The sequence below is a fragment of the Lissotriton helveticus genome, chromosome 5_1 (genome assembly GCF_964261635.1).
Source record: "Lissotriton helveticus chromosome 5_1, aLisHel1.1, whole genome shotgun sequence".
NCBI lineage: Eukaryota > Metazoa > Chordata > Amphibia > Caudata > Salamandridae > Lissotriton > Lissotriton helveticus.
The window spans coordinates 1,695,721,057-1,695,733,631 of record NC_136065.1 but is presented as its reverse complement, the minus strand read 5'-3'; the positions used below and the strand labels follow the sequence as shown (position 1 = coordinate 1,695,733,631).

General features: G+C 49.9%; 1 protein-coding gene across 2 annotated transcripts in view; it reads left to right on the top strand.

Annotated features, from left to right (window-relative positions):
* The window catches only part of RNF31 (ring finger protein 31), a 482,477-nt gene that overhangs the window by 432,093 nt on the left and 37,809 nt on the right, over positions 1-12,575 (top strand). The gene's annotated exons all lie outside the window — the stretch shown is intronic.

Below are 12,575 nucleotides of genomic sequence, written 5' to 3'. Positions count from 1 at the left end.
GTGAAGGGATGAGTCCCCATTCAAAGGTTGAAAACCGGTAATGCTAGAGATTTGTAAGTAGATTTGATTTTTCCCGTTACTTATTAAATTGGCCTTCTGTATGCAGGAGTTAAACATAGATACTTTCCTTGTAGTTTACAAACACTAATTGTGGGTATATTTGACTTAATAACATTAGTATAGATTTGTATAATGTGTCCATTAAAGAGTATCTGCACAAGGATGTAATTGTTAGAAAGATCAGTAGTATTGCGGCCATATAAGGGGGAGGTGGAGGAGGGAGTTGTGCCTGAGAATCTTGCCTCTTATGCCATGATCTTAAGAGATATGAATATAAGAACCAATAACTGATTACTTTCTTGTAGGAAAAGGTGTTATGTTCAGCAAGTGTTTTAGTTCAGGATCAGAGGAAAGAGATATGTTGCTTATATATGACTACACATTACAGGAAAAGTATGTCTGAGGCGTGTGTGGCTGTAGATACACATGCTGTGCATATTCCTACCATCGGATGTGTGCAAGTTATTTTTCTTTGAAAAAGTCTTTTGAGTCACAAGGTACTATGACCCCTGCCTCTTGCTGGTAATGCTCATGGTCCTCAATCAATCAGCATTTGTATAGCGCAGCACTGTCACCCCTAGAGGTATCTGAGTCCTAGGGGTGCCATGTCTCCGTCAAACAGCCAGGTCTTGAGTTCTTTCTGAAATCTGCCATGGAGGGTGCTGTTCGGAGGTGGAGATGCAGGTCTTTCCAGGTCTTGGCTGCGATGTAGGAGAAGGAGTGGCCCCCACGGCAGATGCGACGGACGCGGGGGTGAGAAAGGGGGAATGCAGGTGTTTGAGGCATGTGGGCTGCTGAATTCATATCTATAGCATAGATCGCCGCCTAGTGTTGGATCCGGATGATTGCACATTGTTGTCCTGGAAGAGTCTTCGAAGTATCACGAGATATGTGGCTCCTCCCCTGGACTACAGTGCGCATGGGCATCGACTCCATCCTCAGATTGTTTTTTTCCGCCATTGGGTTCGGATGTAATTTCGTTATCTCCAGTTCGGAATCAACATAAACTTTTTCAAGGCCGAAGGCCTTTTTCAAACCGTCGGTATTGTTTGCGTTCGGTGCCCACTTCTGTTCCGACTCGGTTCCCGAGTTGGACATCCAGGGAGTCGCGTGACTCTTCGGTGATCGAGGCCCAGTCGACGCAGCAAGACCTTCGACGACACAACATGGAACGGAGCCCGTTCAAGAAGTGTCCCGTGTGCGGATCGAAGTACCCACACATCGACGTCCACCCGGTGTGCAACAAGTGCCTGTCGCCGGACCATGCTGAAGCCAGCTGTATGGCTTATTCAAGGTTTCGTTCGAAGAAGACGATTCGGCTTCGGCGCGTGGCGCGCATGGAGGCCGGGCAGTCGGCCCCGGCACCGGTGGACATCTTCGACAGCGAAGACGCAGACGAACACGAAGTGCAGATGCAGATTTCACCTCCGGTGGAGGAAATCGACTACGACTATCGAGCGGATGTCGAAGGCCTAGACGTAGAAGAAGTCGTCGACGAGGTAGGAGACGACAATGAGGCCTATGGGGCCATGGAAGATAGCTCAGAGGAAGAGCTATGCCCCGTTCGAACAATTACAAAGGCTCAGGTCGAGGGATCGTCACTCGGCCTTACCCAAGACCTTCTACCAGGATCAACGGCCCCGCCTCCAGGCCCGGCTACGGACACTTCGGCGGAGCCGCCATTGTCGAAACCGAAAGTGAAACCTTCGGTGTCGACAAAACCGAAAGTGGTTGAAACGCCATCGAAACCGAAGACGTCTGCTCCCCTGTCGACACCCTCGTCTTCCGAGGTGTCGGGGCAACCCACGCCAAAGAAAGCTGTCGACCTTGTGAAGTCGGGCAAAGGCGTCGAGCCAAAGTTGGTCAAGGGCGTCGAGCAGAAGTCCAAGAAGGGCGTCGAGCCGGAGTCAAGCAAGGGCGCCGAGCCGAAGTCCAAGAAGGGCGTCGAGCCGGAGTCAAGCAAGGGCGTCGAGCCGAAGTCCAGCAAGGGCGTCGAGCCGAAGACTGGGGCCCTGAAAACGGTTACCCAGGCCGCCGACCCGAAACAGTCGGCGTCGACGCCTGCTGTCGCGGAAGGAGGGCGTAGCACGCCTAAGAAGGATGCTCCTAAGCCTCGGCCGGAACAGCCCAAGTCATCGACGCTCGAGTCTTTACAGGTTGGTGGACCGAGATCGTCTGTCGTGTCGACGAAACCGTCCGCTTCCTTTACGAAGCAGGTCTCGGACTCCCTGAAACGTATCAGGGACAAGGCTTCAGCGGAGGACCCCAAGACACCTTCCGCCCCGAAGCAATCTGTGCCGACGTCGAAGTCTTCGACGCCGATCCTCTTCACGTTGCCGCCGAAAGTGGCACCGAAGGCCTTCGCACCACGGTCGGTGCCCGAAGCGCACTTGCAGGGTTCTGCGGGGTCGAAGCCTACTCACCCGGCTGGGGGCTTGAAGCATCGACCACCATTGGTAGAGGAGCAGTCGGAGCGTTTCAGCGATGCCGACACCGGGAAGCTTACGCTTTACAAAAGGAAGATTACGGCGACACAGCCTTTAGAGTCATACACAATTCCTCTAAAGCGCAAAAGGCCGGCTTCGGATTCACCAGTCTTGGTCGAGCCACTGGCTCCTCGGACTCCAAGAATTGCCACACCCTCACCAACTTATTCGGAGGTGGAGGATGCTGGGGATGAGGACGAGGAATACAACTTTCCTGCCTACACAGATCCTGATGAACAACAGGACTCATGGGTGGAGGCAGGAGACCAGGGGGATCAGCAACCCGCCCATGACCCTCAGGTCTACAATGTCAAGACCTCTCCCACTGAGGATTCTGCGGCCTTCAATGCCTTAATTGAGAGGGCGGCAAAAAATCATGACGTTGAGCTGCACGCTGACCCTGTTGAGGTGGACTTCCTCTTTGACACTTTTTCAACAGCTGAAAAGACTGTGAAAACTCTCCCAATGCTAAAGGGGGTCCTGAAACATGCTGCGGACATTTTTAAGGAACCCACGCGGTCAAGGGTAGTCAACCCTAGAATTGAAAAAAAATACAGACCGGCACCTGGCGATCCAACTTACATCAAGGGCCAGTTGCCATTGGACTCTCTGGTCGTTTCTAATGCCCGCAAAAGGGCGAATTCGCAGACCACTGGTGAAGCTCCTCCCCCGGACAAAGAATCCAAAGTGCTGGAGGCATCAGGAAAGAGAGTAGCAGCTCAGGCGGCCAATATCTGGCGTATTTCTAACATGCAGGCACTCTTGGCTAGATACGACAGAGCACACTACGACACACTAGAGACCCTGTTGCAACATCTACCAGACCAATATAAAGAGCCGGCGGAGATGCTTATCCAGGAAGGGAAGCTCCTCTCCAACGCTTCCATTAAGTGTGCACTAGACGTTGCGGACACTGCAGCCAGGGCAATTAACACCAGTGTGATGTTGAGACGTCAGGCATGGCTCAGAATCTCCGGGTTTAAGCCGAAGATACAAACTACCATCCTCAACCAGCCGGTAAACCCTGACAGATTATTTGGTCCTGAGGTGGATACCACCCTGGAAAAAATAAAGAAGGATACCGAGACTGCTAAGTCCATGGGAGCTCTTCAGTCCCAACAGTTTAGAGGGAGCACTTTTCGTCGCTCAGGCAATAGAGGTGTTTCCAGAGGCCAAATGTCCCAGCAAACACAATTCAATAAAGGTGGGGCGCAATCCTCTTACCCCAAACAAAATAGAGGAGGTTATCGAGGCAACAACGCCAAGGGCAGAGGCAGGGGCAACAACAACTCCCGTTCCTCCGCCTCCAACAAACCGTGATGCCCTGTCACTGCCCCCCGACCATTCCACACCTATCGGTGGGAGACTCCAGCAGTTCCTGCCAGTCTGGAAATCCATCACCACAGACAGGTGGGTCAGGAAACTTATCCAGTTCGGTTATTGTTTGGAGCTCACATCCACTCCACCCAACATACCACCAAAACACCGTCCTACGTCCACAGAGCATTTGCACTTATTGCAGCAGGAGGTTCTTGTCATCCTGCAAAAAGGCGCAATAGAGCTCGTGCCAGTGGAGGAAGAAGGCACAGGAGTGTACTCCCTGTACTTCTTGATCCCAAAGAAGGACGGGTCCCTCAGACCCATTCTGGACCTCAGACCCCTATACCAGTATATTCTCTCCGAACACTTCCACATGCTAACACTGCAGCAGGTTCTTCCCTTACTCAATCAGGGAGACTTCCTCGCAACCTTGGATCTCAAGGATGCTTACTTTCACATTCCTCTCCATCCATCACACAGGAAATACCTCAGATTCACCATTCAGAATCGGCATTATCAGTTCAAGGTCCTTCCTTTCGGAGTGACCACAGCCCCCAGAGTTTTCACGAAATGTCTGGCGACGGTGGCTGCGCACCTCCGGAAGCGAAACGTTCACGTTTACCCTTATCTGGATGACTGGCTTGTCCAAGCAAAGTCGGCCCAGCAGTGCGCCGCCGACATGTCCCACACCATTCACCTTCTTCACGGTCTGGGCTTCTCACTGAACTATCCGAAGTCGCACCTTCAGCCAGCCCATATGCGGCAGTATCTGGGCGCGACAATAGATACTCTGGCAGCCACGGCTCAGCCAAATTCAGTGAGGATCGACAACATTCAGTCACTGATCCAAAAGTTCAGACCGCAACACTCGCTTCCAGCAAGAGTGTGTATGCAGTTGATAGGCATGATGGCCTCCTGCATCTTCATAGGCCCGCACGCGAGGCTTCATATGCGTCCGCTCCAAGAATGCTTGGCTCATCAGTGGACTCAGGCTCAAGGACAGTTGAACGACCTAGTGTTGGTGACCGGTCGGGCATACAACTCTCTGCATTGGTGGAATCCACACAACCTTTGCAAGGGCCGACCGTTCCAGGAGCCTGTGCCACAGATTATCCTGACGACGGACGCATCTCTCCAGGGATGGGGAGCTCATGTACTCCACTACACAGTGCAGGGACTATGGACGACACAGCAGAAAAAGATGCACATCAACTACCTAGAACTGATGGCAATCTTCATGGCAATCCAAGCATTCAAAGTACATCTGTGCAACAAGGTCGTGTTGATCCGGACGGACAACATGACGGCCATGTACTACATCCAAAAGCAGGGAGGTACACACTCTCCACAGTTGTCTCATCTGGCTCAGAGCATGTGGAAGTGGGCCATTCAGAGGAACATCTTCCTCATGGCGGAACACCTCCCGGGCAAGGACAATCAGATGGCGGATCTGCTCAGCAGGTACAGCCACCAAATGCACGAGTGGGAGATACATCCATCAGTACTCCGCCCGTACTTCCAGCAGTGGGGTCATCCGGAGATAGACCTGTTCGCCACAAGGGAAAACGCAAAATGCCAAAGCTTTGCCGCCAGGTTCCCTCACCCACAGTCGCAGGGCAATGCGATATGGATGAACTGGTCAGGCAGATTTGCGTACGCTTTTCCCCCAGCACCTCTCATACCGCTGGTGGCACGAAAGCCAAAGCAACACTCGATGACGCTCATCCTGGTTGCTCCAACGTGGGCACGCCAACCATGGTACACCACGTTTCTAGAACTCTCCGTGGTACCGCATCAAAGGCTGCACCTAACACCCAGGCTTTTGACGCAGAACCGTGGCGACATTCAGCATCCAGATCCGCAACAGCTCAACCTGGCGATCTGGCTCCTGAGGTCTTAGAGTTTGGCTACCTTGACTTGCCTCCTGAATGCATGGATATCATTCAGGAGGCAAGAAAGCCCACTACTAGGGCCTGCTATGCTGCGAAATGGAAGCGGTTTGTCATTTACTGTACTGAACAAGACATCAACCCGCTAGATGCATCTATTCCCAACATCATATGTTATTTGTTACATCTTTACAAATGCAATCTAGCATATGCTTCCATTCGGATACACTTATCCGCCATAGCGGCTTATCTCCAAAACAGGCAGCATCTCTCCGTTTTCAGGGTGCCTGCCATTAAAGCTTTCCTAGAAGGACTGAAGCGGGTCATCCATCCCAGGACCCCGCCAGCTCCTGTATGGAACCTTAATGTGGTCCTCACCAGGTTAATGGGCCCACCTTTTGAGCCTCTACATTCATATGAGATTCAGTTCTTAACATGGAAAGTGGCTTTTCGCATTGCCATTACGTCTCTACGACGTGTTAGTGAGCTACAGGCACTCACTGTACAAGAGCCATTCATTCAAATTCACTCCAACAGGGTGGTGCTCCGCACTAACCCTAAATTTCTTCCTAAAGTGGTTTCGCAGTTCCATGTCAATCAGACCATTGAGCTGCCCGCGTTCTTTCAGAACCCTGAGACGGTTGCCGAAATAATGCTCCACACTCTTGATGTCAAACGAGCTTTGATGTACTACATCGATAGGACCAAGGAATTTAGGAAGACACAACAACTCTTTGTTGCCTTCTCAGCCCAGCACAAAGGCAACCCCATTTCCAAAGCAGGTATTGCCAGGTGGATCGTTAAGTGTATTCAGATTTGCTATCACAAGGCTAAGCGCACCTTAACGGTCCCCCCCCCAAAGCCCACTCAACTCGCAAGTTGGGGGCCTCCATGGCTTTCCTTGGTAATATCCCTTTGGAAGATATTTGTAGAGCAGCCACATGGTCTACGCCACACACATTTACTAAACACTACTGTGTAGATGTGCACTCCAAGCAGCTGTAGGGCAGGCTGTTCTTAAAACACTCTTTCAAACATCTGCAGCTGGCACAGGCAGCCGCCGTTAATGGAGGGACTGCTATGTATTCTATGCTATAGATATGAATTCAGCAGCCCACATGCCTCGAACTGAATATGCTACTTACCAGTATGCATCTGTTCCTGGCATGTAGGGCTGCTGACATTCATATCGCCCGCCCTCCTCCCCGGCGCCTGTAGCGGCTGCAGAATTTTACACTTACTCTTAGCATGGCCATCGCTTACACTGTTACACTCCATCTTCGCCACAATGGCTAAAAACAAACTGAGGATGGAGTCGATGCCCATGCGCACTGTAGTCCAGGGGAGGAGCCACCTATCTCGTGATACTTCGAAGACTCTTCCAGGACAACAATGTGCAATCATCCGGACCCAACACTAGGCGGCGATCTATGCTATAGATATGAATGTCAGCAGCCCTACATGCCAAGAACAGATGCATACTGGTAAGTAGCATATTCAATCCTGCAGGTAGATGGCAGTTAGGTTAATGGTTTTTGTAGGATGGTCCGTGATCATGCATAGCTTTGTAGGCATGCATGAGGATATTGAACTGTTATCCCTTCTGGATGGGAAGCCAGTGGAGGTTTCTGAGGTGGGAGGGTGATGTGGGTCAGTTTAAGAAGGTCCAGGATGAGTCTGGCTGCAGTGTTTTATATATTCTGGAGTTTTCTGATGAGCTGGGAGTAAATTCCGGCGTAGAAAGCGTTGCTGTAGCCGCGGCAGTTGGTGACAAAGGCCTGCGTGACTGTCTTTCTGGTGATGATTGTGATCCATCTGAAGATTCTGTGGAGCATGCAAATGATGTGGAAGCAGGAGGAGGCAACTGCGTTTAATTGTCGTTTCATGTTTAGTTGGCTGTCGAGGATGATGCCAAGGTTACGTGCGTGATCTGTTGGTATGGGTGTTGGTCCGAGTTCTGCTAGCCCAGAGCTGTGGTCCAATATGTAGGTATTCTTCCCGAAGATCAGCACTTCTGTTTTGTCAGAGTTGAGTCTGAGGCAGTGGTCTCTCATCCATTTGGCTACGTTGGTCATGGCACTGCAGAATTTGGTTTTGGCTTTGGAAGGGTCCTTGGTGAGTGAGAGTATTAGGTGAGTGTGGTATGCATTGGAGATTATGTTGAGTCCGAATCAACAGCTCAGTTGGCAGTGAGTAGGGAATCCTGTCCTGCTCGCCACCACTCTCAAGCAGAGAAGACCTCTGCCAAAGGACATTCAGTCACCCTGGAATGCCAGAGACAAACCATTGGGCCAACACTGCCTTTGGGTCATGGTTGGCACCAACTGTCAGGTTCAAATGTACAACCCAGCTCCGGCTCTGCACCAAAGAAATTAGTGAGACCGGCTGCCTCAGAGCCAACCACATGTGCACCGGCTTCATCCTCCGTGCCAACCCCACCATCAGCACCTAAGCCACCTTCCGAGCCGAAACCCTTGGCGTCGACCAGCAAGTCCGAACTCGTCTCCAGCAGTGAGGAACCGATTCTCTACAAAAGTCAAGAGGAGATTGATGCTCGGCATAAACATTTGGTCATCTATACCCTCATGGGCAGGATCCTCGCCTGCCCTTCGAGGTCTGCAGCTTCTCAACACTCCAAAGTCAGATGTCCTCGAAGAGGCCTTGGACATTGCAACCCCACCGAAGCAGCTCAATAAGGTGTCTAAGGCTACTAGCCCCATACCCTTCACACATTCATCAACCCTCCCTCTTCCTCAACATTCTCCTTCCCTGCCTACTTCTCATGGGATCTCCTTGACATTATACCCTAGGGGTCACCTCACTGACACAGGTGGTCATGGTGTGGGGGGCACACTTGACACTACTCCACAGGGCAACCCATGGGTCTCCTATGATGCAGACCCTATGGGGGATACAGACTTGTACCCTACCCGCACCTTCCCGCTCGACAATTCCATATTGTAATAGGAACTTATTCGTAGGGGACCCCGTTCCATTTGGAAGAGGACCTCCTCTTTGAAACCCTGTTCTCCACCCATTGCTCCACCCAATATCTTCCCTTGCTCAAGGCATACTCCACCACACAACGGACAAGACCCTGTCCTCATTGGGATCATAATTCCTAGGGTGGACAAAAAGTACAAGGCCTACCCTACTGACCCCATTTACATTTGTGGATAGCTCTCACTGATTCCCTCATTTGTCTCCACATCCCGTAAGACGGCCAACAATCAGCTACTGGTGATGCCACTCCAGACAAAGACAGTAAGTGTATAGACGCTGCGGGGAAGAGGGTAGCTGCGCAATCAGCCAATCATTGGCACATTAATAATTCCATTGTGTTACTCTCCAGTTATCACTGCGCCCACTGGGGCAAAATGGATGTGCTCCTCCAGCATCCACCAGAGGAGCACAGGAAAAGTCATGAGATTGATTCTGAGTAAAAACATATCTCTTAGTACAACTATCCACTGTGCATTAGATGCCACGGACACAGCCACCAGAGGAGTGAACTCCAGTCTCTTTCTGGGCAGGCACTCTTAGCTACTTATTTTCAGCTTTAAGCCAGATGTTGTGCAGAACCTGCTTCCCATGCTGTGTGATGGTCAGCATCTATTCGGTGTGCAAGAAGACCAAACATTAAAAAAGATGCTGAGACACCCAAAGGCTATGGGCGCACCACAAACACCGACGCCTCACATCTCCTTTCATCGCACACCGTACCGTGGAGGCTCAAAGACTATCTCAAAATCCTACCACTGTCCAGAGGCCCAGGATCCCGCTCCCAAAGGCAACTTAGGGGATCCTACAGAGGCAACAATTCTAAAGGTAGAGGTAAAGGTGGCTCCCCCAAAGGAGCTGCTGCCAAACACTAAACCGTGACTTGCCTACCCAACCCCTGATTACACAGCACCTGTTGGGGGCGTATTCAAAAGCTCTTTCCTACTTGGCAGAACATCACCTCCGACCAGTGGGTGTTGGACATTACCCGACATGGTAATTGCTTGGAGCTCATTTCCACACCTCCCACCATTCCATCTTGCAAACACAAACTCTCCCCGGAACACAAAATGTTACTCAGGGAATCGCTCCAAGCAATATTTCACAAAGGGGCTATCAAACCTGTCCCCCATTATCATCACCAGGGCACGGGAATACAATCTCAGTTCTTCCTAATTCCCAAAATGGATGGGTCCCTCAGACCCATTCTGGACCCTCGTAAAATACATCCTCTCAGAGCAATTTCATATGATCACTCTCCAGGATGTTATTCCACTTCTGCAACAAGGTGACTTCGTGACAACTCTCGACCTGAATGATGCCTACTTTCACATACCAATACGCCCTGCACATCGCTGGTATCTCTGATTTGTGGTCATCAGAAAGCATTGCCAATTCAAAGTGCTCTCTTTCAGAGTCTCCACTGCACTGTGTATGTTCACTGGTGACAGTTCATTTGCACAGACAGGGTGTTCAAGTATTCACCTACCTGGACGTCTGACTGATAAAAAAGTTCCACCCGTCGCCAATGCCGTGAACACCCTCAGATTACGATAAACCTCCTACATGACCTAGGGTTTATCATCAGCGCCACCAAATTCCACCTACCCCCCTCCAGATTTAACCCTACCTAGGAGCAGTTCTCAAATCAGAAGTTGGCATGGTTTATCTATCCCTATCCAGACATATATGATGACAGAAATGCTAAAAGTGGCTAAATCCGGGTCACCTCTCGATATTTTACCAGCAAAGATATTAGTGCTGCTAGCTACGCAACTAGCCCCATCCATTTTTTTTTCTCTTTCAAAAAAGTTACAAATAACTTTATTCCTGTGAAAAAAAGTATAGTGAACGTAACTCATAAAATGCATTAAATTCGTGTATGGACCGAAATAGTAGAAACGTTACAGCACAAGTATTAACATGGAACATTAATAAAATGCAGATTAAGGATTTTTGTACAGTTCCCGCAAAGTAGTTCTCATACAATTACATTTAGTCTAGAGCCTACTTATTTTCTATCTTCTCCTGTCTTCCTTCATCCTAACTTTTGTTCTTTTGTTTTACTTAAGTCTTTTTACACTATTGTGTGCCATTTGGGTTGTTGCCTCATAGGATTCATGCTCAGTTCTTAACATGCTTTTATTTTATGAAGTCAATAATAAGATTGGAACATAAAAAAAGGCAACACACCTTCCTCAAAGTGTAAGTCTCGCCAACAAACGCCCTTCTCGTGCATACATACATAGCGAGAGGGTGCAATGACCGGGCCACACTAGTTGCGGCAGCGCTCTAAATGCTCACTAAAGTAACAAAGAAACGTTGAAACAAACGCTTCAAACACAGATTCGTGTCTGTGACCTGGATATCCTTTCCATACCAAATCAGGTCTGAAGATTCTGTCATTGCCAACGGTGAAAGGGAAAATGCCTTTCAAAACTTTGACATTCTCTCACATGTACTGCCTTGTGAAAACACATTCCCGAAGGAAAATCTGTATCCAGAGCACTGGTGCGCTTAATCCACTCAACTAACTGGGGAGACAGTGTTGCAATTTCACCAATACTACTGTAGCAGTAGTTAAATCAGATGTCCTTCGGCTTCTGATGACACGATAAAAGGTAAAATTGCATGGCTTTAGACCTAGGTGAAATTGCGGCAAGGGACATATTCAAAACCAATGAAAGATCATACAATAGGTTAAAATCAACAAGACATCCACAATATGTCAGTAAATCAAGTAAATGGTTACGTATTTTATTTAACTGGAATACTGCCATCATATGCCAGAACTGCTGGCATTAAATCAGTGGGAATTTCTAGGTCTGCTTGTGTGTCACAGTCCTACACCATGATTTAGAGCAATCGTGTATTCGGGATGTTGCCATCCTACACCAACATGGTGTGTCATAGTCACTTCAGGGCCACAGGACCCCCCGCCCCAACATATACAACATCCCGCAAATAACACACAGACACAAGTGTTAAGATTGGGAAAAATTGCTGCAGGTTTATTATTACATACAACATTATGTAATCACGGTGGGTTATCTTACGGACGATCAAAGGGCAGGCCGCATTCTCGCCACCTGCCCGCCTGTTGAGCCAATCAGCACAGTGGCGAACCACCCAACTGCTGCACCATTATGGTAATAAAACTACACACGCCCCTTGCGGGGCGTATCTAGGCAAACCACTGGTTGCACAGGCCCACAACCGCCCGAAGGACTACTGGGGCGCCGACACGAGTTCCTGGACCTCCCATGAGGTTCCAGGTTAGGCTCTGGCACCCCTATGTGCCCGCTGAAGTACATTGTTGCACCTCTCAGCTTCCGGATCGCCCTGTAACTCCGCCACAGCCCGGCCGGCGGCCACCGTCGCCGTCCGGGCCCCCCACCACTTAGATTTTTCGGGAAACCTGCAACCCTTGCTCTGCAGAGCATTTTGTCAGTCCAAGGAACAAGACCAAAACGACAGGTGAGCGGTGGACCCTTTCCACCGCGAAGCGACCTGATCCTGACATGAAAATTACATGCCTGAAGTAACCCAGGCCCCACTGCCCCTAATCTGCAGATACCCCGGGTCTTTTTAACGCTTTGCAACCATAGTGTAACCATACCCGGTTACCTGAAGTCATACTTCCAGGTGAATGACAAAGAAATGAGGAGGGGCCCCTACTACTGAAGGTGCTGTGAATCAAACAATAGGCGTTCCAGCACATGCCCTGCAACTGAACCACACCCTTCACAACAAGCGTCAGCAGGCTATACCCAGCAAGTTACAACTCCTGCTGTACGCCGTTCTCCGCATAACATGGAGA